Source organism: Salvelinus sp. IW2-2015, linkage group LG2 (assembly GCF_002910315.2).
Source record: "Salvelinus sp. IW2-2015 linkage group LG2, ASM291031v2, whole genome shotgun sequence".
Taxonomy (NCBI): Eukaryota; Metazoa; Chordata; class Actinopteri; order Salmoniformes; family Salmonidae; genus Salvelinus; species Salvelinus sp. IW2-2015.
Window position 1 is genome coordinate 1209103 of NC_036839.1, and position 25011 is coordinate 1234113.

Sequence of the window (25011 nt, forward strand, 5' to 3'; positions counted from 1 at the left end):
CAGAAATAGGAGTGTCGAAGTGCTAAATGTCATTAGTTGTACATGTACAAGCTTCAATAGATTTTCTATAATTGTTTGTTCAACTAATCCAATCATATTTCCCTCTCCCTGTCTTGGTCTAGAGATGGAGAAATGGATTGAAAGATTGAGAGATGGAGAGAAGAAATGGAGAGATGGAGAGACGAAATGGAGAGATGGATGGAAGAATTGAGATATGTGACCGAAAGGCTTGATTCGGTCTTATGTAGCAAAATTTGAAATTGTGTTTTTTACTTTGGATAAGAGTAGAGACTCAGAACTAGAAAATGCTATATCATACACAAGAGTTGAGGAAAAATGGGTAAGTAACATTGCTTTGAAAGTTTATAAAATTGTAAACCCACTTTTGAGAAAATGTCCCTTGAATATTTTTGGTACACCTACTGGATAGCTCTTCTTTGTCTACACCCATTCAGCATCGTTCACACCCTCTTAAGCATTATACCTACCCATCTCTTTAAGGATTCACGTGAGCCCATGTACTAAACAAGCAAAGATTTCAAGACTAAAGGCTGGTTTATACTATGTGTGTTCATACATTTAATTTGGAGTGCCAGAATGTGCTMTGGGCGTTCGTTTATAGAGCGTTGTCAGATTGTCTGTTCGTAAATTCAGAGCGTTTCGCTCTCGGAGCGCACACTGGACGCTCTGGCTGAGGAGTAGTGTTGATCCGAGTGTTCTGACCTCACAACGGCAGTTAAGCACCCAAGCTAACAGGCTAAGGTTGGCTAGCTTGCTAGCTACTTCCAGATAAAAATGAGAGAACACCTCACTCTGATCATTTTACTCACCCTTTCATAATTGATTAGGCTGTTTTCATTATATCCAAAGTGTGGGTGACTGTAACTGTGATGCTGGCAACAATTTAATTAGGATTTTTTTGCCAACGTTTACTGGCACCGGCCATAATCGACAGTTATTCTGTACTATTGCAGACTCAGACGAGAGTGCTCTGAAATCGGAGTAGATGGCCAGAGTGAATTTACAAACGCACCCCTAACAAAAGCAGTCAAGCACGCAAGYTAACTGGCCAACGTCGGCTAGCTACCTCTAGATACAAATGAGTGAACAGCTCACTCTGACCATTTTACTCGCCCTAGCAGAGCTGGTTAGACTGTTTTCATGTTATCTAGAGCATTGGTGACTGCAACTGTGCTGCTGGCAACAATCTAATTACGCTTTTTTTGCCAATGTTTATTGACACCGGCCACATTCAACAGTTATTCTATGCTATGGCACACTCAGACGAGAGTGCTTGAGAAATTGGAGTAGATAGCCAGAGCGAATTACCAGCTATGTCTATCGACAGTTGTTGCAGTGACATCATGAACATTCTATTGAAATGGCTACTTGCATAGTGGAGTCTTTTGTTTAGACATGTAGCTAGCTAKCTATGAACCATAATCCCAAGTCATAACGTTACTACCCTGCATGAATCCGCAGGTAGCTAACCAACCAACTAACTAACATTAGGCTATTACTAGMAATGCAAATGGCTGAGATACGAATAATATTACCACACAGATCATACACGTAACGTTAGCCAGCGAGAAAGCTAGGTAACCTTAGCTAGCTAGCTAACAGTACACTTTAATTTGTAATGAAAACAACTTTCTGACGAAATTAGAAATGTGTAATATCTGAAAATGTAGCTAGCTAAACTATTTGACCCATGTACATGGATGGACGCTTCTCCCTCTCTGCCATGGTTGGCCTTAGTTTGAAGATGTAATCCGGAGACAGGTGTTTTCTACAACAGCCTTCTGTTTGTTCTCTTTTCGAATCCGTCTGCATATTTGCAATCAAACGCACAGAATTTTCTTAATCTGCTGAGCTATCATACTCTAATTCCACTGATTTCAAAACTCGGTCATCCAGAAAGTGGAGAGCAACACTTATTAAGTTATACTACGTGATATCTTAAAAAAAAAAAAAGCTGTGTTCGAAAAAATTGCCTACTGACCAGCTCATGTTACAGACAGAAGTGAGCTACATGGCAGACCAATCTGAACTCATCTCTCAGCGTGTCCAGCCCACCTATTATCTCAGCCAATCATGGCTAGCGGGAAGGTTGCTTACTTTTTCCGTGGCTAAATCAACTAGGCTCGTKATTTAACAATTGTATTTGTATGTACAGATGGCATACAAGTTATTCATTAAGGCACATGAAAGTTCACATGTTCTAGCATTTTGATGTAAAAAAAAGTTTACTTTCAAATGGCGCTCCTATGAAGTAGTGACGCGCGACATACGCCTAGTTTCCTGAAACGAGTCACATATGGAGAGAATAATGAAGGTAAAAGAAGTTGGAGAGATGGCTAGAAGGATTGAGATGGAGAGAGGGATGGAGGTATTCTAAGACAAAGACAAGGACATACACTGAGTGTACAAAACACTCTTTCCGTATACTGACCAGACTGCTGGGTTTTTCACGTTTAACAGTTTCCCGTGTGTATTAAGAATGTTCCACCACCCAAAGGACATCCATCCAACTTGACACAACTGTGGGAAGCATTGGAGTCAACATGGGCCAGCATCCCTGTAGAACACTTTCGACATCTTGTAGAGTCCATGCACAATGTATTAAGGATGTTCTGAGGGCAAAAGGGGGTGCAACTCAATATTAGGAAGGTGTTCCTAATGTTTTGTACATTCATTGTATATCCACTTCATTCCCTCTCTCTCTCTTTCTCTCTCCTGTCAGTGTAGTAGCAGTGGCTATCCAGAGTCGTTGGCGGGATCAGGTGTAGCTAGCTAGTTTACAGTATGATTTATCTTCAGATCCAGACAACAACAGCATAGAGCGCTGAGCTACCGCCCAACACAGCCACTCCAGATGTTAAGGAGAACAAAAGTCAATTCCAAATAAATTCCCACTGTATTTGTGTTGTGATTTGATTTACAAGCCTGTGGGGAGGCACCATTTGTTAGCACAAGAGTCAGCAAGAGGTAGGTGGTGGTAGTGTCTGGGAAGGGTGTGTGTGTGTGTGTGTGTGTGTGTGTGTGTGTGTGTGTGTGTAGTGTGTGTGTGTGTGTGTGTGTGTGTGTGTGTGTGTGTGTGTGTGTGTGTGTGTGTGTGGTGTGTGTGTGTGTGTGGTGTTTGTGTGTGTGGTGTGTGTGTGTGTGTGGGCGAGGGGCGGGCCGGTGGGGGTGCTCATGTGCAGAAGCGTTTATTGGTTCACAGTGATTTATTGAGTGAGCTTCATTTCACTGAATGTTCTCAGATATTTATTTCCCTAAAGGCCCGCACAACGATATGAACAGGCCTGCGTCCACATATGTCATCATGGGCCATTTTACACCGTCGGGAGATTTCTCTCCAACTAAGAAGGGAAAGACAAGATAGAAAGAGACTGAGGGTGTAAGAGACACAAAAAGAGAGAGAGAGAGAGAGTGACAGAGAGAGAGAGAGAGAAAGAGAGAGAGAGAGGGAGGAGGAGGAGGAGAGAGAGAGAGAGAGAGAGAGAGAGAGAGAGAGAGAGAGAGAGAGAGGGAGAGAGGTAGGAGAGAGAGAGAGAAAAAAGAAAAAAAAGAAAGAGAGCTACCATGATCAGGGCACCTTTTCATTAGTCTAACCAATGGAAATGGCATCTTTGAATATGGCTGAATAGTTTTGACTGTTCATCCTTCCTTCACTCTCTCCCCCCTGCCAACAATGTACTTACATTACATACATAATTCAAGCAGAGCCAACATCAGCTCTCTCAGATAAGGCAGTCTTACATCAAAGAACTCTTTAGCTTGAAGATGGTCACAGTAATTTTGATACGTAACAAATCTTGACTACTCATTCACACAAAGCCCAGTTTGAGCTTCTCAAACAAACATCCCCCACCCGTTAAATAAAGGTCACTTGGAAACCGAAACGATCAAATGATTGTGCTTCTCGCAAACGTCTCAATAATCTGTATTCTTAATCTATCTATTTCTTTTGACATGATTATTTTAGACCTAACCRCATATTGGTCCATCATATTCTTTGCTGAGAATTGATATTGAAGACCATTCTAGTTTATTTGATAACAGCTTATTTTACACTACTGTTTCCACTTGTATTTACCTGGTATTTGAAAGGAACTTGTGTGGAGGCAATGGGTACATTCTGGCACTTACTTCAATTGCTAACTGTCTTCTACCAAATTGTGTCGGGTGGTTCTTGTTTCAATCCCATAGAGACGAACCAGTATTTCACTAGTTATTACTGTACAATTGAATTAGCAGTCAATACCGTGTAATCCATGTAATATTAAGGGAAAAGGGGGATACCTAGTCAGTTGTACAACTGAATGCTTTCAACTGAAATGTGTATTCCGCATTTAACTCAACCCCTCGGAATCAGAGGTGAGGGGGCTGCCATAATCAACATCCACGTCTTCGGCGCCCAGGGAACAGTGGGTTAACTGCCTTGCTCAGGGGCAGAATTTTTACCTTGTCAGCTCGGAGATTCAATCCAGCAACCTTTCGGTTACTGGCCCAACGGTCTAACCACTAGGCTACCTGCCTAGTGTTACTGCTATTCTCAGAAACGTAATATTCAGAGTGTTTCCAACCACCTTTATTAAAGTTAAAATACCATTATGTAGTGTATTCCTATTCTGTAAGGGTGCTGAGTGGCTGAGCCAGCCAGATGGTAGAAGTCTTTGATTCTCCAGGCTGTTTTCACTGCTGTGACATCGGACACACTCGTTTTTGGTGCTGCCTCTCCTCTCCTCTCTATCTATTCTTCCTCCATCTCCTTCCCTTCCCACTCCGCTCTTCTCTTCTCCTCTCATACCCTTACTTACACCCATCCAAATTATTTCAGACAAAACTACGGCAACTAGGTACCTACTGTCGCATAGCCACACTATGAGGTGAGCCCCTAAGCCCTGACCTAACGTCAGTTGGATGTGTATTCTTGAGTAGGTGGCTAGGATTAGGGTTGAAGTAAGCTGGTCTCATACCTGTGCTTCAAGGAACCATCTAATCCTACAGTAGTGAATGAAGGGTCATATTTCAAGCGACTTACAGTATACCCTTTTCACACTATCCTGCTGACCTGAACTGTACTGTACCGGCTCTAATATTTGACTATTACATTTTCCTTTCCAGCACGGTTCTAGGGACTATTGTGAATGCGTAACCTGGCTAGCACAGTTTGTCTTGGCTCAGCTCAGTAGTGTTAAAAAGGGTATTAGAGTAAAGCAATGGCGCTGAACAAAGGCCTAGGTACGATAACTATATCAATCAAACCAATAAATACAATTCCCAATGACTTGGTCAGTGAACCATAACCACAAAACAATCCTCATGTTATGAGAATGACTGTTCTCTACAACTGTAACCCATTGATTGCTTGGCTAGCATAATCACTTTGTCGAAATGTGCAAAAGTCAATATGCAAAACCTCCCCGCTGCTGAGACCCAAAAATTACTAAATTGACCCTCATCATAATTTTCTACAGGGCGGATGAAAAAAAATCACCACCATCGCGGCCAATGATGAGAAGAAAAAAATCCCTCCCTTTTGTAAAATGAATCTACATTCATGTACATCTATATGAGCCAGTTAAGCAAATCCACCCCTGATTTGAATTGGACCAGCTAAGACCCTGCTCTTTGCATATCAGCCAAGTCCTGGCATTAAAACCCACTCGTGCACTTTTTTATCTGACCCCTAGGTGCTTCTTTGGGTCATATTATCATTACCATAATGTAAAGCTCAGAGCCAGGGCGTGGTCTCAGAATATCTCAGCTATACTCCCTGGTTAAATAAAGGTTAAATGAAATGATCTTTTTAGTGTGCTCTAAAATATGGAGTATGTCAAGATTCTGAAAAAAATAATGGTATATTCATTTATTCAAGATAAAAAATATATTTATTAATATCTCAAAATGACACTTTTTAAATGTGTATACATATGGTTTGGAACAATATACTCTACAAGTACATCACATTTCCATTGTGGGCTCTCAATAACTATTTAAGTAATGATACATTTTATGAGCCCCACCAACACAGTGAATGGGAAAATGGATTCAAAGGTAGGGCTGTTGCGGTGACCGTATTGACCGCCACACCGGCAGTCATGAGTCATTACCACATTCAAATTCCACATGTCACGGTAATCTCCTTTTATGCACTCTGGACATRSSWYRYWASYMSMYAAYKMSCWWMWGRYCGTYARKKSSYTRRKRSYCAGTGCTCTATTGTCCCTCTAACCAATCTGACAATGCAAATGCAATCGAAAATCACATGAAACACTTATCATCAAAACATTATTATGCTTTTAAAACKCACGTCACTGTGATCGATCCATTTGAAGAAAGACGTTCAACGACAGGTTGAAACTGAGTGGAAAACATGGTCGTTGTGGATGTGGTTTCAAAGCTGAACACAACAAAATGGACAGTGCTTTCTAAGGTGATGATTCATTCGAAACACCCATACGCATAGGCCTACACTTTATATGAGACCAAGCACAAAAAAATGTATTGAATTAAAATAATGATTGTGCCGTGATACAATACATAGCCTAATAGCCTACTGCATATAACACACGGCAGAAAAACATTTTCAAAAATTAGGTTTAAGATGTCTTTGGTACATAATTGGTCTAGCCTACACTCCAAAATTAAACACATTCTAGTAATCACCTTTGAGTGTGGACTGCATTATTATGCATACTGGGTGGACTGGATACCTCATGCTACACTCCAAACGTTCAATCCATGAGTCTGGGAGAGAACGTATAGCCCTAAGTGATGCTGTTGGTTCATTGATTGTACAGGGTGACTTACAGAGTTAGCCTACAATTATAGTGAATTTGTATTTTATTTTGAATAGCCTAGTAATATGGCAATTTTAAAACCTTTAGAATGAATAGGCTGACAGAAGGGCATAGGGGCTTTAAATATGTCATTGAAGTATGTTTCAACGTGTTACTATCGATGTTAAAGAACAGATTTCACCTGGTTTCCCTAACAAAGCACTGGGTAGCTGCAGGAACAGGGTTGGAGAGCCCATGGCATACAGAGTTTGGGCGGAATATCACCTGTCACACAGAAAGGGGCTGCATGCTCCTCTGACAATGGTTGATGTGTGGAGTAAAATGATAAAATTAAATCAAAGTTTATTGGTCGTGTACACAGATTTGCAGGTGCAGTGAAATGCTTGTGTTTCTAGTTCAAACAGTGCAGTAATACATACCAGTAATAAAAAAGACAAAAAATACACACTTAGTCTTGAATAAAAATGTAATGAAGGAATACATGTAAATAAATATTCTAATAAACCCAGATATTTCTATATGGAATCCCATGTAAAAGGAGAGTTTTGATGGTTACCACTAAAAGAGGAGGATGTCAGCTGTTATTGTATTCATTTCTCAGCTGCGCTACAAAACCAGAGTTGTTTTTCATAATTGAACAACGAACGGCAGGAAAGTGGCCTCAGCTCGTTTTTCGAGTGCCTACAAGATGACGTCTTTTTCCCCCCCGACCCTGTTCCTGCCATTTGATAATTGGCCATTCTAAATCGAAACTAATTTGACATATTAGTAAAGACAAGATTAAATTGAAAATAGTCTGATGGGTGAAAATATAATAACTTGATGAGAGAACATCAAGGCAAGGAACAAGGCAAGGAACAAAGCCCAAGATTCTTTGGTGACTTCTTCAAATCATGATAGCATAGCCTGATCATAGCATAGTCGCATCATGCAGCCCACATATGTTCTGATTACTAAGACATTGTAACGTTTGATTCATTCACAACTAAAGTTGTCAAATAACTCTAATACTAGTGTATATGATCACATTCATGCTCAACATAGCCACTTCATATGGGCACTCGCTCTGGAACGGGAAATGTATCCTCTCTATTTTATGAAAAATATCCTTTCTATTTCATTCAAGTTCAATTATATTCTTCTCACTATAAAATCMTATTATATAAAATAACGGCACGGGACTTATAAGCATATCTTGTCTGCTAAATGAACTAGCCTACAGCCTATGGCATGGCACATGACATACGTAGGCCGACTCATATTCTGTTCAACTGAAATACTTTTTCTTTAGACCTACCTCAAATAAATAATGGATTTATTGTGTCGGCGTATATTAAATGGATTTCTTCGACTTTTTAAAATGTAGATGTTCCAAAGRTGCGCACCAGCTGCTTGTACTGTATGTGCGGAGGCCTGGAGATGCTAAATATGTTCATGTTAATTACCAGTCAATTACCGTGAGACCGGCAGTCATTTGTATGACAATAACCGGCTGACAAAATGTTATGACCGCCACAGCCCTATTCAAATGGAATTCCCTCCGCTGGTAATTTGCTGAATAAACAATCCTAAAGGCGGGCTGTGATTTGTTAGCACTTTTCTATTTATAAAATGGCTGATATCTCCAAAAGTACGAGAGAGCCCACTCTGGAAATGTTACGTGTTTGAAGAGTATACGTGATGTGCTCTATCAAAATGAGTAGGTTGTTGTGCTTGCTAATTAGCATAAAAAAAAGTAACATTAAAAACTGGTGTTTACAGAGCAGAATAAAAACTTAAACAGCAGCTCTTTGCTGTATAATTTGACAGTCTCTCTCTGGTCAGTGGTGAAATCTCACATAGGCTAGTATCAAACTTTACTATGATTTTGTGGAAGCTGTCGACACATTGATTTGCGCTATWTGATGAACCAGCGCAGTGGGCACTCTTAATTTACCAACATATCTCCTGGTCTGCCGGGTAGGAGGAGTTTGTCCCTTCGGACAAATTAAACGGTTCAAAATGGGAACACTTTGCCTATCCGGCACGCAGAGTTTCTGAATCAAGTGCACCTACCGCTAACAGTGGAAGACAATAAAAAAAATGTTGGGCATTTCTAAAGAATCAACTAAGAATGCCTTGCAGATTGACTGGTAACCACTGCACTAGAACAGCATGTTTTCTAACCAACCCCAAAAATTTGAAAGTCGAAATCAAAGTGTAAGTAAACTTTTAAAGCCTCAGGCGATAAAATGTGTCCTTGGCTAGCTATCAGTCAACCGACAATCTATTGGGTGTCCAATCAAGAACACATCTTTCGACTAATGGGCCAAGTACAATATGTTAATTGTGTACATCATTCTCCGAAACAACCAATAGTCCAAACCTCATGTCTCTATCATAATCCGTTCAAAATTTATTGTAGGATGGCCAGAATTAGGGTACCTAAGAAATACCTGTTTTTTTTYAAAGATTTCTCCTAAAAACAAGTGTACAGTACACAAGAGGTTGGTGGCACCTTAATTGGGGAGGATGGGATTGTGGTAATGGCTGGTGAGGAATTAATGGGATGGCATCAAATATCTCAAATATAACACATTGTTTCCAGGCATTTGAATCCATTCCATTTCAGCCGTTCCGGCTATTATTACGACACATTCTCCCCTCAGCAGCCTCCTGTGGTACATTATCTCTGTGAAATGCCAATGGAGCACTGAGCATATACCAAACTTTTTTTATTTTCATAGCCTTTTATATTTAATTCAGCTTGTGTCATGCATTTTTWATTTTTTTGCGACCCACGGAACCCACTTTCAAGACAACAACCGCAAAATGTAAAATCCTCAAAAGTTGCTATGAGAAACCTGCGTCATGTCAACAGAGCTCGGTGCTTATTATTGTATGTATTAGGTTACAAAATCCAGCTTTTTGGATATAATGTTGATGACATGATAGAGAAAACACCCACTGAACGATTCAGAACATGACTAATCATATTTGTCTTTGTAAAATGTATTTTATAACATAAGTAAGTGAAATGTCACAACCAATGCGCATTTTCACCCACTCTGGGCAGAGCAGGTGGATACCCTACAGGCTAGTTAACTAGCTGTTTAGCTTGCTAGGACAACCACAAACTAGTTTTTAGACATATTAACCAGCTAGCTAGCCTAGCCTGTTAATTGAGCCAAGGAGTATTTTTGTATCCCTTTTTACTCTGCCTGATCCATTCAGTAGTTTTTTACTGGGACACATACCTGAATAATATCCATGTTACTGTAATGGATGTCATCTTTTTAACATAACGCTCCTTATCCACCGTGAACAGAGTGAGGAGTGTTATGGAGTAGTATGGACTATTACTGCTTTGGAGATATTCTGGAGATCGTCTTTGAGCGTGATAGAGAGTGTTAGAGAAGGGGAAGAGGGATATGAAAGGGAAGTTAGAGTGCTATGTGCATGATGATACTGAAAGAGATTCCTGATTTCTGTGATGTCACGTCTGGGAGTGTGCATGTGCGTGTGTGTGCGTGCGTGCAAACAATACACACGTTAACATAATAMATCTTCAAATGAATTATATAGTTAGCAGATAAAAAATAAAATTGATTAAAACACTACAAGCCTGCTCTGAGTTCACCAGGAACAATACCAGCAACACAATCATTGTTCAAGCTTGAGTTAGTTTTAGATGGCTGTTAATCAAGAGCACAGTGTGATTGCTATTACTTCATTACTCTGCAGTGATGATACCATCTCTGCCACAACTATGTAACTACGTGACTTATTCCTCTGCTGTGTTCCTTTCTAAGCCCAGGTATTCCAAAGAATAAACAGGGAGGGCGGAACTATCCCCTGTCCATCCACACACACACACACACACACACACACACACACACACACACGCACACACGCGCACGCACGCACACACGCGCGCGCACGCACGCACACTCACACACACTTTGCTGTCCTTTAATCATCTCAGTGTCTGAACCCCCGGGATTATGCAGGATGACATAACATCGGGGGCCGTGTCCCAAATGGTACCCTATTCTCTATTAAGTGTACTATATCGGGAATAGGGTGTCATTTTAGATACAAGCCAGTTTCAAGTGAAAGCCAGAGTTAGTAGGAATGCCTGGCTATGCCAACCACAAATAACAGCGAGCTGAGACACACACACACACATACTTCAAAGCTGCTGGCACACAGTATCTTTCCATCTCACAACCAATACTTCTTACAACCACCCAGTAAACAAAGAAGTTTGATACAGTATTATGGGAGAGAGAGTAAAGTTACAGCATAGTAATCTCTCTGGCTGGATGTGATATAAAACTGTAAAACATTAGCCTTGAGAGGATTTGATTGGGGGCTGAGGATTCTCTCCATGCTGCAGTGTAATGCTCTCCCTGAGAGAGCAGGGGCAGGTAGTTAATAGGGGTCAGGGATCAGAGGCAGTCTGGGCTGGCCTGTCAATTGGCAGGGGTGCATCAATTAGACAGTGGCAGAGGGTAGGATAAGACCAGGTAGATGGAGAGCATGGGTGGATGGAGGGAGAGAGAGAGGTGGAGAGAGAAGAGGTGGAAAGGAGAGGACATGAGAGGAGGGGAGATGAGAGGATTGGAGAGCAGAGCAGGCGGTGGATGGAGAGAGAGGAGATGGGTTAGGTGAGAGTGAAACACAGTACAATACCGTAAAATGTACTGTATTATACTGAAGAAAAATACTACTGTAATCAGAATGAATTAATKAAATTCATTGAGGGTAGGGGTTTATATTTCACAGTACTTTACTGTAATTAGAAGGGATTGGTGCAAGCAGGTATTTGGTGATCACTTGCACTTCTAGAAGCTTAACTGGCAGCGACTACAGGGCAAAACAGACCAAAAGGACATGGCAAAATGCTCAACCATTTAAGACTTGCTGCCACTCCAATCTGTCCCCTATACATGTTAWATTGAGGGGRCACTATAACCACATAGGAGTTAAATTGGTACAGCATTCTCACTCACGGTGCAACAATAGCCTCTTACAAGACATGCTTCAAAATATGTTAATGAGCCAGAAACAACAATACCATGCACCCACTAATGGTCAAAAGGTTTTTGGCACTCCAAAGATACGGTATGATACTGTATTCCGTGGGGTGGAATTACAGTACCAATCGAAACACAACAGATATTTCCCCCACCCACAACATTTTCCTACAATGCACCACAATTTACAGTACGCTGCATTAAAATGTTTCCGAGTATTTTTACTGTTTATAATGGCTAAAATGACCGTATAAATTACAGTTTTTTGCTACGGTGTAGAGGAGGCAGGGGAGAGCTGGATGAGAGAATGAGAGGAGGTAAATAAAGAGGAGAATAGTGTAATCTAATGTTATCATCAGAATAATGAGGTCATGACAAATTCTATCAATACAAAAGACATTAAAATACATTAAATACTGGTTTGAGTGTCAAGATTAACAACCAGCCCATACATAAGTAATATATAGCCAATAATGGCCTTATAGATCAAATAACATTTATTATAAAATATATGATCATATATTTATTTGTATTTGTATTTATTTATTATTTGTATTTTTTTGTGTGTGTGTATTTTACCCCCTTTTTCGATCTTGTCTCACCGCTGCAACTCCTCAACGTACTTGAGAGGTGAAGGTTGAGTTTTGCGTCCTCCGAAACATGACCCACCAAACCACGCTTCTTAACACCCGCCTGCTTAATGCAGACTCCAGCCGCACCAATGTTTCGGAGGAAACACCGTCCACCTGACGACAGAGGTCAGCCTGCAGGCGCCCATCCCGCCACAACGAGTCGCTAGGGTGCGATGAGCCAAGTAAAGCCCCCCTGGCCGAACCCTCCACTAACCCGGACGGCGATGGGCCAATTGTGGCGCCGCCCTATGGGACTCCCGGTCACGGCCAGTTGTGATACAGCCTGGGATCGAACCTGGGTCTGTAGTGACGCCTCTAGCACTGTGATGCAGTGCCTATGACCGCTGTGCCACTCGGGAGGCCATGATCATATATAATATAACATATATAAATCCCACACCCCAATACAAAAATAATAATACGGATATGTATTTTCATCATGAAAAAATGTACTCAGAACATTTGTTTTTCTTTTGTTYAATGCGTTTATTGCTTAAAAATGTGTTCCAGAAAACTTTTTTTTTTTTACATGGCATATATCGAAAAACAATAAATAAATCTAAGATGTAGGGGTGATTTATTTTCTTTCTGCATTTAGTGTTAGGCAACCTTATGACTACTTTGTCGTATCTTTGTATCTACCTTAGATGTTGCCATCTCATTTTGAGATTAGATTGAGATGGTGTAGACTGTTATGGGTTCATCATTTTTGGAGTACAAGTTTTGAAAACACACAGAGTCTTATCTAAGTATGAATGTTTATTTTCATACAGTATAGTGGTGGCTGCCCATTACACTGTAATAATAAAACATGGCTTAGATATTGTCGTAATCAACAACTCTATATGGTTGTAATCCACCATTATTTTGGGCTGAGTCCTCCAAGGATTTMCATTGGGAATTGTTTATGCCTGTTGCCACCASMAGGGGATGAGGGACCACAGCGGTTTGCGTATCCACACCTATGACAACTATACCGTTTCTCCTACTCTCTTTTCCTTTGTTCTGTTCGACAGGTACACCTCCGTTCAAAAGTTTGGCGTCACTTAGAAATGTCCTTGTTTTTGAAAGAAAAGCACATTTTTATGTCCGTTAAAATAAYATCAAATTGATCAGAAATACAGCGTAGACATTGTTAATGTTGTAAATGACTATTGTAGCTGGAAACGGCTGAATTTAAAAATGGAATATCTACATAGGTGTACAGAGGCCCATTATCAGCAACCATCACTCCTGTGTTCCAATGGCATGTTGTGTTAGCTAATCCAAGTTTATCATTGTAAAGGCTAATTGATCATTAGAAAACCCTTTTGCAATTATGTTAGCACAGCTGAAAACTGTTGTTATGATTAAAGATCAATAAAACTTTAGACTAGTTGAGTATCTGGAGCATCAGCATTTGTGGGTTCGATTACAGGCTACAAATTTGCCAGAAACAAATAACTTTCTTCTGAAACTCATCAGTCTATTCTTGCTCTGAGAAATGAAGGCTATTCCATTGCCAAGAACCTGAAGATCTCGTACAACGCTGTGTACTACTCCCTTCACAGAACAATGCAAACTGTCTCTAACCAGAATAGAAAGAGGAGTGGGAGGCCCTGGTGCACAACTGAGCAAGACGACAAGTACATTAGAGTGTCTAGTTTGAGAAACAGATGCCTCACAAGTTCTCAACTGGCAGCTTCATTAAATAGTACCCGCAAAACACCAGTCTCAACGTCAACAGTGAAGAGGCAACTCCGGGATGCTGGCATTCTAGGCAGAGTTGCAAAGAAAAAGCCATATCTCAGACTGGCCAATAAAAATAAAAGATTAAGATGGGTAAAAGAACACAGATACCGGACAGAGGAACTCTGTCAGTGAAGAGAAGAGTCTTCACTGTTCACTGTTAACGTTTAAACTGGTGTTTTGCTGTGTAGTGCTAGGGCAAAAACCAAAACGGGTACCGAGGGGGACCCCAGGACCGAGATTGGGAAACCCTGCTTTAGATGTTGACATGTTTCTGAAAAGCAACCTGAGGGGTATGTACAGAGAGTGTATAGATCATATAATTATTATTACTAGAAGGGGAATAGGCCCTTAGATCATAGCTAGGAGGGTGTCTACCTTGGGGGTGAGGGGGAACTTTCTCAGGCTCAATTCCATTGGAAAATTTGGGGGGGGGTCTCTTTCTCAGAATGAACATATAAGGATAACAGGAGTTGTGTCGGAGATACATCGCCTGTAAAAAGAGGCTACTTGCTGTTCACCCAAACCAACACTGTTTCAGATGGGAATTCCCTTCTACACATTCTAATTCTAAGCAACAATGGCTGTGGTACAGTATATATTATTTGTAGCAATGTACAGATAAGCCAGTAAGTATCATTATCTTCAGACGTAACTCAAATGTTGATATCTGTCTGTCATTATGACATCGGAGAATTATTTATGACACATTGAACTTATTTCATTTGAACAATTCTAGGTGGCAAAGTTAAAAGGGGAGAAGATGGGGAAAAAATATGGACTGGATCCTGAAAAAGTGGCCACGATAACTGGTGAGTGGGTTTATGTTCATCGATTGCAAATTAGCATTTGGCAGTGTGCAGGTATTGTCACGATATTTTAAAAAGAATATGACTAATGGCAGGCTACTTCAATACTCTCCAAACTGGTCACTGAGACATAGAAATGGTATTCATGAGTTCATCTGACTCTGGGTAAAATTGACCAATAATCTCCCAAAATATCTCAGTATCACTTTCCTTTTTTTTTTTTTAAGTATACCCCATAACAGGGTTGGGATCTGTTTGAATTTAATACATTGAAGATGTTAAAGGGATAGTTAACTTCTTTTTTTTTTTACATCTTGGTGTCAGATGGATAACAAAAAAACGATGTGGGTGATGGGGGCAATTAGACAAGAAGTTCAATGTTGGTGGCCAAATCCCCTCAAGTTAATTCAGGCTATTTAAACAACTCTGAACCATTGATTACAGTTACTCCAGGCCCATAGACTACTTTCAGGCTAAGGAACCATCTGATTGGCTATAGTTAACTATCCCTTAATCCATTTAGACTATTCCAAGGAACACGCATAATAAACTAAACCGAACGTCTGTATATCAAAAAGAAGACCGTTTTTGTTTGTAACCCTAAAGAAATTGCCAAATTGAGTCTCCCAGTCCCTGACGTTGAAGAACATCCCCACAGCATGATGCTGCCACCACTACGCTTCACCGTAGGGATGGTGCCAGGTCAGAGTGACCACCGGGTTCTTTGTCAGCTCCCTGACTAAGGCCCTTATCCCCCGATTGCTCAGTTTGGCCGGGTGGCCAGCTCTAGGAAGAATCTTGGTGGTTCCAAACTTCTTCCATTTAAAAATAATGGAGGCCACTGTGTTCTTGGGGTCCTTCAATTCTTCAGATTTTATTTTGGTACCCTTCCCCACATCTGTGCCTCGACACAATCCTGTCTCGGAGCTTTACGGACAATTCCTTTGACCTCATGGCTTGGTTTTCTGTTCTGACATGCACTGTCAACTGTGAGACCTTATATGTGACTCACCACCTGGATTTGGTCTTATGTTGCAAAATGTAAAAGTAGAGACTCAGAGCTACAACATGGTATACTATACACAGCATTTTTGAGGAACAATAGGAAAGTAATTCTGCTTTTAAAGTTGATACACTTGTAAACTCACTTTTGAGAAAAGGGCATTTGAATGTTTTGGTACCTACCGGAGAGCTCTCCTTTGTCTACACCCATTCAGCATTGTTCACATCCTCTTAAGCCAGCCCCACCCATCTCATTAAGGATTCACATTTGAGGTCATGTGCTAAACAGTAAGTAGTGTAGAAAAGATTAAGACTAAAAGTGGTAGTAGCCTACAATAAGGAAAAATTGTACAGATAAAAATATTGTACAAATATTAGATGACGCTTACCCAGATAGACTTGTCGAAACTGATGGGTCATGTGAGAGAAATGTTATAACCCCCAGCCACATCCAGTGGTGGAAAAAGTAGTAAATTATCATACTTGAGTAAAAGTATAAATCATTTCAAATTCCTTATATTAAACCAGACGGTACAATCTTTTTATTGATGGATAGCCAGGGGCACACTCCAACACTCAGACATAATTTACAAACGAAGCATTTGTTTAGTGAGTCTGCCAGATCAGATGAAGTAGGTATGTTCTCTTGATAAGTGTGTGAATTGSACAATTTTCCTGTAAAAATGTAACGAATACTTTTGGGTGTCAGGGAAAATGTATCGAGTAAAAAGTGCATTATTTTATTTCGGAATGTAGTGAAGTAAAAGTAGCCAAAAATATTAATAGTAAAGTAATGTACAGATCCCCCCCCCCCAAAATACTTAAGTAGTACTTTAAAGTATTTTTACTTAAGTACTTTGATCACTGCCCAAATGCKTTCACACCAGTACATGAGCATACTTTATATACTGTTACACATGCACTTATCACATAGTATTCCATACATAAATTAAGGCCATGCAACCCGAGTTGAAACCTGAGTGAGGTGCACATGTACAGTACATAAACAGATGCATGAGCCATATATTAACGTGGATGCGCCATTTCTTTATGTGGTGGACACTTGATATGGTCACATGATATTGTTGTAGTTTGTCACAAAATCATGTTACAACCACACATATCAATATTCATTTTATATATCAATATTTTGCTAAGTCTTGTTGAGTGGATGGGTCTCTACAGAAGGTGTAAACGGTACAGCCAAATGGTTACTTGCATAATAGCAATATCAGAAATAGATAGTGTCAATATAAATACAGTATGTACAGTATGTACAAGAACAATATCAATAATGATATCAGTGATAGATGAGTTCGTTATATGCATACAATCAGAGGTAAAGTGGCTGAGCAGTGGGATACACAAATAGTAGCAGCAACGTATGGCGTGTGTGTTAGGAGTCATGTGAATAGAGACACTGCAGATAGTGCTGATGACCGGTCCGTCCAAACCACGCATGAACAAGGGAATCTATATTCGGAGAGCCTGTTCCTGTCCTGCTCTTGACTTTGGTGCAGGGCATGTGACATCCATAGCCTCTTCGTCGCAAAAACGCCCTGATCTTCTCAAAAAGATAMGTTTGTCTAGCTGTGTCCAGTCCAGGTGGTGCTTGTACAGGCAGACCATCTATGGGAGGAAGGATGTCAGCGTTGCGCAGCAGCTGAAACCTGGTCCCGACAGTCCGAAAGCTCGTTGGTGACAACACCACCAGGCTCCAGAGCATCGAAGCTGTAAAACAGGGAATAACAACAACAAAAAATCAAAAGACATTACAACMCTGCACAACATCAATTCACCTCCCAAGTTTAGATAAGAAGAATAACCTCATGCAATGAAATTAAAATTATTTTCACCTGAAGTGCTGGTACTGCTTGATCTGTGGCAGCGGCCTGAAATACGGAGTCAGGTGTTGTTGCCAGCCATAGCTTTCCACCAGCACCGTACCATCCTCCAGTCCAACCAGCTGTGGGATGTTGACCCCTGTCGCAGTGCTGTCCTTCACAACACCAGCAATCTAAGACAAAGTTTTTACTCTGGTCTTTTTGAAGCACTGCTTGATGAGGCCGAAGCATCAGTCAGAGGCAAACTTGGTGTGGTCTGTGATCAGGAAGTGAAGGTCCAGACTGTGGTGGAGCTTGTGCATGGTCTGCCAGACACAATACCAGAGCACAAACGTGTTCTTATTTTGGCCACTACAGTTATCACAATTCAGGTCCACACGTGTTTCCCCAACTTCGTAGTTAAAGAAAAAATGGTGCATGTAGTTGGTGACTGAGCTGCTGTCTTTGCTTGCTTGGGCCAGCTCTCTTTTTGATGGGGCATTAGACCATTCTCCTTGTGGAGGAGAGTCAGGCGTGTTTTACTGATGCTTAAAGACAAATTCCAGACACAAATATTTTAGCATTATTATACAATAGATGCAAAATGGCATTCTGAGATAACACCACTACATACACGTAATGTTAGCTAGCTAGCCAGCCATCTAACATCAGCTGGCTAGCTAACAGCAAGCTTTAACTAGCAATACAAATTTATTGTCATAGCTAGCTAAAGTTAACAAAATAGGTTCATGTTAATGTTAATGTTCACTAGCAATGCGAAATGGCATTCTGAGAAAACATCACTTACGTTACACACAATTCATACATGTAAATTAATGTTAGCTAGCAAGCCAGCCATCTAACGTTAGCTTGCTAACTTGTGGTCTTTTGTTTAGACATGTCACACTAACATTAGCTAGCTAAAACATTTACTATAATCCCAATCCATTGAGTAACGCTACTAGCAATACAAACCAATTGTCATAGCTAAAGTTAACCAAATAAGTTAGGTTCAATGTTAACATTAGCTAGCAAGCCAGCCATTGAACTCCAGATGGCTAGTAAACAGCAAGCCTTAACTTGCAATGAAAACAACTTTCTGACAAAATTAGAAACGTATAATATCTGAAACTGTAGCTAGCCTCTTACCCGTATATATGGATGAAAGCTTCAGGGCATACTGCAACCCCTTTCATTAAATAAGACGTCCTGGGTCGTTTCCGTTTAGTTTGCACAGCTTGTTTGGCCCATTGTGTTCAACTGATTTCAAAACTCGGTCAGCTTCTACCCACGAAGACATAAGACTACTAAACATGACTGCTAAATAGCTAATCAAATGGCTACCCAAACTACCTGCATTGACACTTTWTTGAGACATGGATTTTGTATATGTGCCATTTCCTCTCCTCTTCAATGGATGTGCGAAGTTGCTGTATATTGGAGGTAATTGGAACACATTGTCGCATATGTCGATTCAGAGCATCCCATACATGCTCAATGGGTGACATATCTGTTGAGAATGCAGGCCAAGAAAGAACTGGGATATTTTCAGCTTCCTGGAATTGTGTACAGATCCTTGCGACATGGGGCCGTGCATTGTCATGCTGAAACATGAGGTGATGGCGGCGGATGAATGGCCTCAGGATCTCGTCACGGTATTTCTGTGCATTCAAATTGCCATCAATAAATGCAATTGTTGTCCATAGCTTATGCCTGCCCATACCATAACCCCACTRCCACCATGGGGCACACATCAGCAAACTGTTCATCCACACCACGCCATACACACTGTCTGCCATCTGCCGGGTACAGTTGAAACCGGGATTCATCCGTAAAGGGCACACTTCTCCAGTGGCCATCGAAGGTGAACATTTGCCCACTGAAGTCGGTTTACGATGGTGAACCTCAGGTCAAGACCCTGGTGAGGACAACGAGCACACAGATGAGTATCCCTGAGACATTTTCTGACAGTTTGTGCAGAAATTCTTTGCTTGTGCAGTCAGTTTCATCAGCTGTCTGGGTAGCTGGTCTCARACAATCCCGCAGGTGAAGAAGCCGGATGTGGAGGTTCTGAGCTGGCATGGTTACACATGATCTTCAATCGTGAGGCCGGTTGGACGTACTGACAAATTCTCTAAAATGATATTGGAGGCTGTAGAGAAATGAACATGAAATTATCTGGCAACAGGTCTGGTTGACATTCCTGCAGTCAGCATGCCATTTGCACACTCCCTCAACTTGAGACTGTGGGACTGTGTTGTGTGACACAACTGCACAATTTAGTGGCCTTATATTGTCCCCAGCACAAGGTGCACCTGTGTAATGATCATGCTGTTAAATTAGCTTCTTCTTTCCTTTCAGGTGGATGGATTATCTTGGCAAAGGAAAAATGCTCACAAAATGTGTGCTCACAATTTGATACAAATAAGCTTTATGTGAGAATGAAACATTTCTGGAATCTTTTAATTCACCTCATTAAAGATGGGACCAACAAGTTGCATTTATATTTTTGTTCAGTGTAGATATAATCTTTAAACAATGGAGAGAGAAACACCTATCTATTGATGGGAAGATTACCCTGATTAATTCTCTAGTGTTATCGGAGTTTACATATTTATTAATGGCTCTACCAACTCCAGAAGAATCCTATTTCAAATTATGCGTGAATAAATATTTAACTTTACTTGGAATGGCAAACCAGAAGTTAAACGAGCACATTTATATAATGAAAAGGACTTTAGAGGGTTAAAAATATTAATGTATTAAACCTCTCTCTTAGTCTCCATTGTCCGAAATTGTATCTAGCAAGCTACTCTTTGCCTTTTGTCGATTTAAAATTGTACATTTTCGGTAGATTGACAATGGATCTCTGTTTAACGTATCCTCCCTTTTCAATTAAGTCATACAGAGTTGGCTACAAGTTCATCCTCAAGAAAAGGCATATCTAATATTACAGCATATAATATGCCTTAACTCCAAAGTATTGATGGAGAGAACCAAAATATTTGAAAAGGTATAACATTTATGACGGACATTGTAAACAGGGATGGTAAAATTGTCACAAGCAACTAACAATAGTGTCTGGAGGTGTATGCTCAATACAAAATTATAACCAACTCATAACCAACTCATACTGGCTCAGAATTCATGCCACAAAATTGGAAGAGACAATTACTTGAAGAAGAAATGAAAGAATTAGTATGCCTGGCACCCATAAAATAAAATAAAAAGATAAATGGCTTAAAGTGATTAGCATAAATTGAAAAATGTATCAGTTTCACTTAAAGTCAAAAGGGGTGACAGCAATGCCGTATAAAATTCAAGTTAGTTGGAAGCAGGTATTTGATGTCCCAACACCTTGGCATCGGGTCTATGAACTGATATATATAACAACAATGGACACATCAATCCGTTCATTTCAATTTAAGCTATTATATAAAATACTTGCTACAAAAAGAATGCCCAATATATGGGGGAATTGAACAATCAACCTTGTGCAGACTCTGCCACGAGGAAACAGAAACAAAAGAGCATATTTTCTGGTACTGTCCATCGGTGGCTCGCTTTTGAAGTCAGGTCCAGGAATGGTTATGTCATAATATCAGGGTTCAGATGGATCTGCAAACTGTATTGTTAGGATATCTGGATAAACCATGATCAGTCAATGGGAAATATCATTATACTCTTGGGTAAAGTGTTTACTTCTAGGGCAATATTGGTTTAAACTTTACAAATAAGGAGATTCAGGACCCTCGTATGACATCACAATAAAATGGAGGGATGTATTGCAAAAGGAAATGACCAAAATGGCATTATACTGGGAAAGATTGGTTAATCTGTGGACATCGGAGGGTTGGAGTTACGATCACAATGAATGGTGGATCCAAAATCCAGCACTTGCAGAAAGAGGAAATTAATAATGTTAACTACATTAACTACATGTGCTATAAATGTGAGCAAAAATAGCTTTTAAGTAGAAGTACAAATAAATAAAATAAGGGGGATTATAAATGATGTAAACAATTAAAGTGATAGAACCCACAATCTTATCTGCAAAATTAAATGACTATATTCTCAAGGACTTTTTGTTTTTAAGTGCACGTGTGTGGTATGTGAGCGTGTGCTTCATCCATGTGTGTGCGTGGGAGGGAGATATTCAAAAGGAGAGATATTTGATTATATTGTGTTCACCTATCCAAGTGATCCAAATGATTTAAACATTGAGCACTGGAGCAGACAGTCTCTCCGGAGCTTACATTTGCAATCTTATGCCGTTTAAGTGTATATTGGAAAAAGGACAATGTGGCCTGTTGAACACATTCACCCTTGAGGCCAAACTGCTATGGTAATGAACAGAAACACAGTGTCCTTTATCCTGCTGTATAGGTGGATGAAAAAGCATATCAAATGTTATTTGTCACGTGCGCCAAATATGCTTCCTTACAAGCCCTAAACAAACAATGCAGTTCAAGAAATAGAGTGAAGAAAATATTTACAAAAAAAAACTAAAAAAAAACGCAAGAAAATGACATAACAATAACGAGGCTATATAGAGGGGGTACCCGGTACCGAGTCAATGTGCGGGGCTACAGGTTAGTCGAGAGAATTTGTAAAGTGACACCGCATAGATAATAAACAGCGTGTAGCAGCAGTGTAAAATCAAAGTGGGGGGAGGGTTCATGTAAATTGTCCAGGTGGGCATTTGATTAATTGTTCAGCAGTCTTATGGCTTGGGGATACAAGCTGTTGAGGAGCCTTTTGGTCCTAGACTTGGCGTTCCGGTACCGCTTGCCATGCTGTAGCAGAGAGAACAGTCTATGACTTGGGTGACTGGAGTCTTTGACTATTTTTTGGGGCCTTCCTCTGACACCGCCTGGTATAGAGGTCCAGGATGTCAGGAAGCGTAGCCCCAATGATGTACTGGGCCGTCAACACTACCCTCTATAGCTCCTTATGGTCAGAGGACGAGCAGTTGCCATACCAGGCAGTGATGCAACCGGTCAGGATGCTCGCGGTGGTGCAGCTGTAGGACTTTTTGACGACCTGGGGGCCTATGCCAAATCTTTTCTGTCTCCTAAGGGGGAAAAGGTGTTGTAATGCCCTCTTCACAACTGTCTTGGTGTGTTTGGACCTGCCTCACAAACACACACACACACAGTCACAAGTTCGTAGGTATGCATAAACACACATGCATGGCACTYWTGGCATTCTCTCAACCAGTTCTGTTGTGTTGTGACAAGGTAGGGGTGGTATACAGAAGATATCCCTATTTGATAAAAGACCAGGGCAAGAACAGCTAAAATAAGCGACAGTTCATCATTACTTTAAGACATGCAGTCAGTCAATCCAGAAAATTTCAAAAACTTTGAACGTTTTTTCAAGTGCAGTTGCAAAAACCATTAAACGCTATGATGAAACGGGCTCTCATGAGGACCACCACAGGAAAGGAAGACCCAGAGTTACCTCTGCTGCAGAGGATAAGTTCATTAGAGTTAACTGCACCTCAGATTGCAGCCCAAATAAATGCTTCACAGAGTTCAAGTAACAGACACATGTCAATATCAACTGTTCAGAGGAGAGTGTGTGAACCAGGCCTTTATGGTCAAATTGTTGCAAAGAAACCACTACTAAAGGACACCAATGCCTTTAATGGTCTAAATTTGAGGTTTTGGTGGCAACCGCCATGTCTTTGTGAGACACAGACTGGGTGAATAGATGATCTCAGCATGTGTGGTTCACATTGTGAAGCATGGATGAGGAGGTGTGATGGTGCTTTGCTGGTGACACTGTCAGTGATTTATTTAGAATTCAAGGCACACTTAACCAGCATGGCTACCACAGCATTCTGCAGCGATACGCCATCCCATCTGGTTTGTGCTTAGTCCCACTATCTTGTATTATTTTTTTTTTTACCCCCTTTTTCTCCCCAATTTTGTGGTATCCAATTGTTAGTAGTTACTATCTTGTCTCATTGCWACAACTCCCGTACCGGCTCGGGAGAGACGAAGGTCGAAAGCCATGYGTCCCCCGAAACACAACCCAACCAAGCCGCACTGCTTCTTAACACAGCGCGCATCCAACCCGGAAGCCAGCTGCACCAATGTGTCGGAGGAAACACCTGGCGACCTTGGTTAGCGTGCACTGCGCCCGGCCCGCCACAGGAGTCGCTGATGCGCGATGAGACAAGGATATCCCTACCAGCCAAACCCTCCCTAACCCGGACGACGCTAGGCCAATTGTGCGTCGCCCCACGGACCTCCCGGTCGTGGCCGGCTGCGACAGAGCCTGGGCGCGAATCCAGAGTCTCTGGTGGCACAGCTAGCGCTGCGATGCAGTGCCCTAGACCACTGCGCCAGGAGGCCCGTTTAGTGGGACTATCATTCGTTTTTCAACAGGACAATGACCCAACACACCTCCAGGCTATGTAAGGGCTGTTTGACTAAGAAAGAGAGTGATGGAGTGCTGCATCAGATGACTTGGCCTCCACAATAACCCGACCTCAACCCAGTTGAGAAGGTTTGTGATGAGTTGGACTGCAGAGTGATTCCATTGGATACTACATGATTCCATATGTGTTATTTCATAGTGTTGATATCTTCACTATTATTCTACAATGTAGAAAATAGTAAAAATTAAGAAAAACCCTTGAATGAGTAGGTGTGTCCAAACCTTTGACTGGTACTGTACTTAACACATGTTAAGAACTCTGTGGGTAGTGCTAAAACTAATGACGTCATATCTGAATTCTTCCATCTTAATGCACCTTCGCCATTAAAGGCAAATTCTATTTGAGGAAACACTGTCCATCTGACACGGACAAAACAAAAGCCGAGATGCTCCACTATTACAACAATCCTTACGCCCACAAATGTTCTTGCTCGGAAATGTTCCGTTTCTAGGAACTGTACACACACGCAAGCACATACACAGACGCACACACAGACGCGCGAGCACACACACACACACACACACACACACGGTTAATTGCTGCTTGGCTGTGAAGTCAGGGTTAAGTCCTCTAGAAACTGGCTTCAGATCAGCTCTAAATCAAAACAGACAAATGCATTCACTTCTCCAATAAGACAATGAAGTATCCCCCCCCCCCACCCATGACCAAAGGTTTTATGTATATCAAAAAGAAAAGATCTCACAGGAGAGTGAAGGAAAAGAAAGTGAAGATGTTGAGAGAG

General features: G+C 41.0%; 1 protein-coding gene and 1 long non-coding RNA gene across 2 annotated transcripts in view; both read right to left on the reverse strand.

Moving 5' to 3' along the window:
• The window catches only part of LOC111973053 (dachshund homolog 1-like), a 270959-nt gene that overhangs the window by 168995 nt on the left and 76953 nt on the right, over positions 1-25011 (reverse strand).
• Positions 16513-18869, reverse strand: LOC139028666 (uncharacterized). The gene is made up of 2 exons (XR_011480881.1): positions 17855-18869; positions 16513-17729 (listed from the first exon to the last, which is right to left on the reverse strand). It is a non-coding gene; the product is annotated as an uncharacterized lncRNA (long non-coding RNA).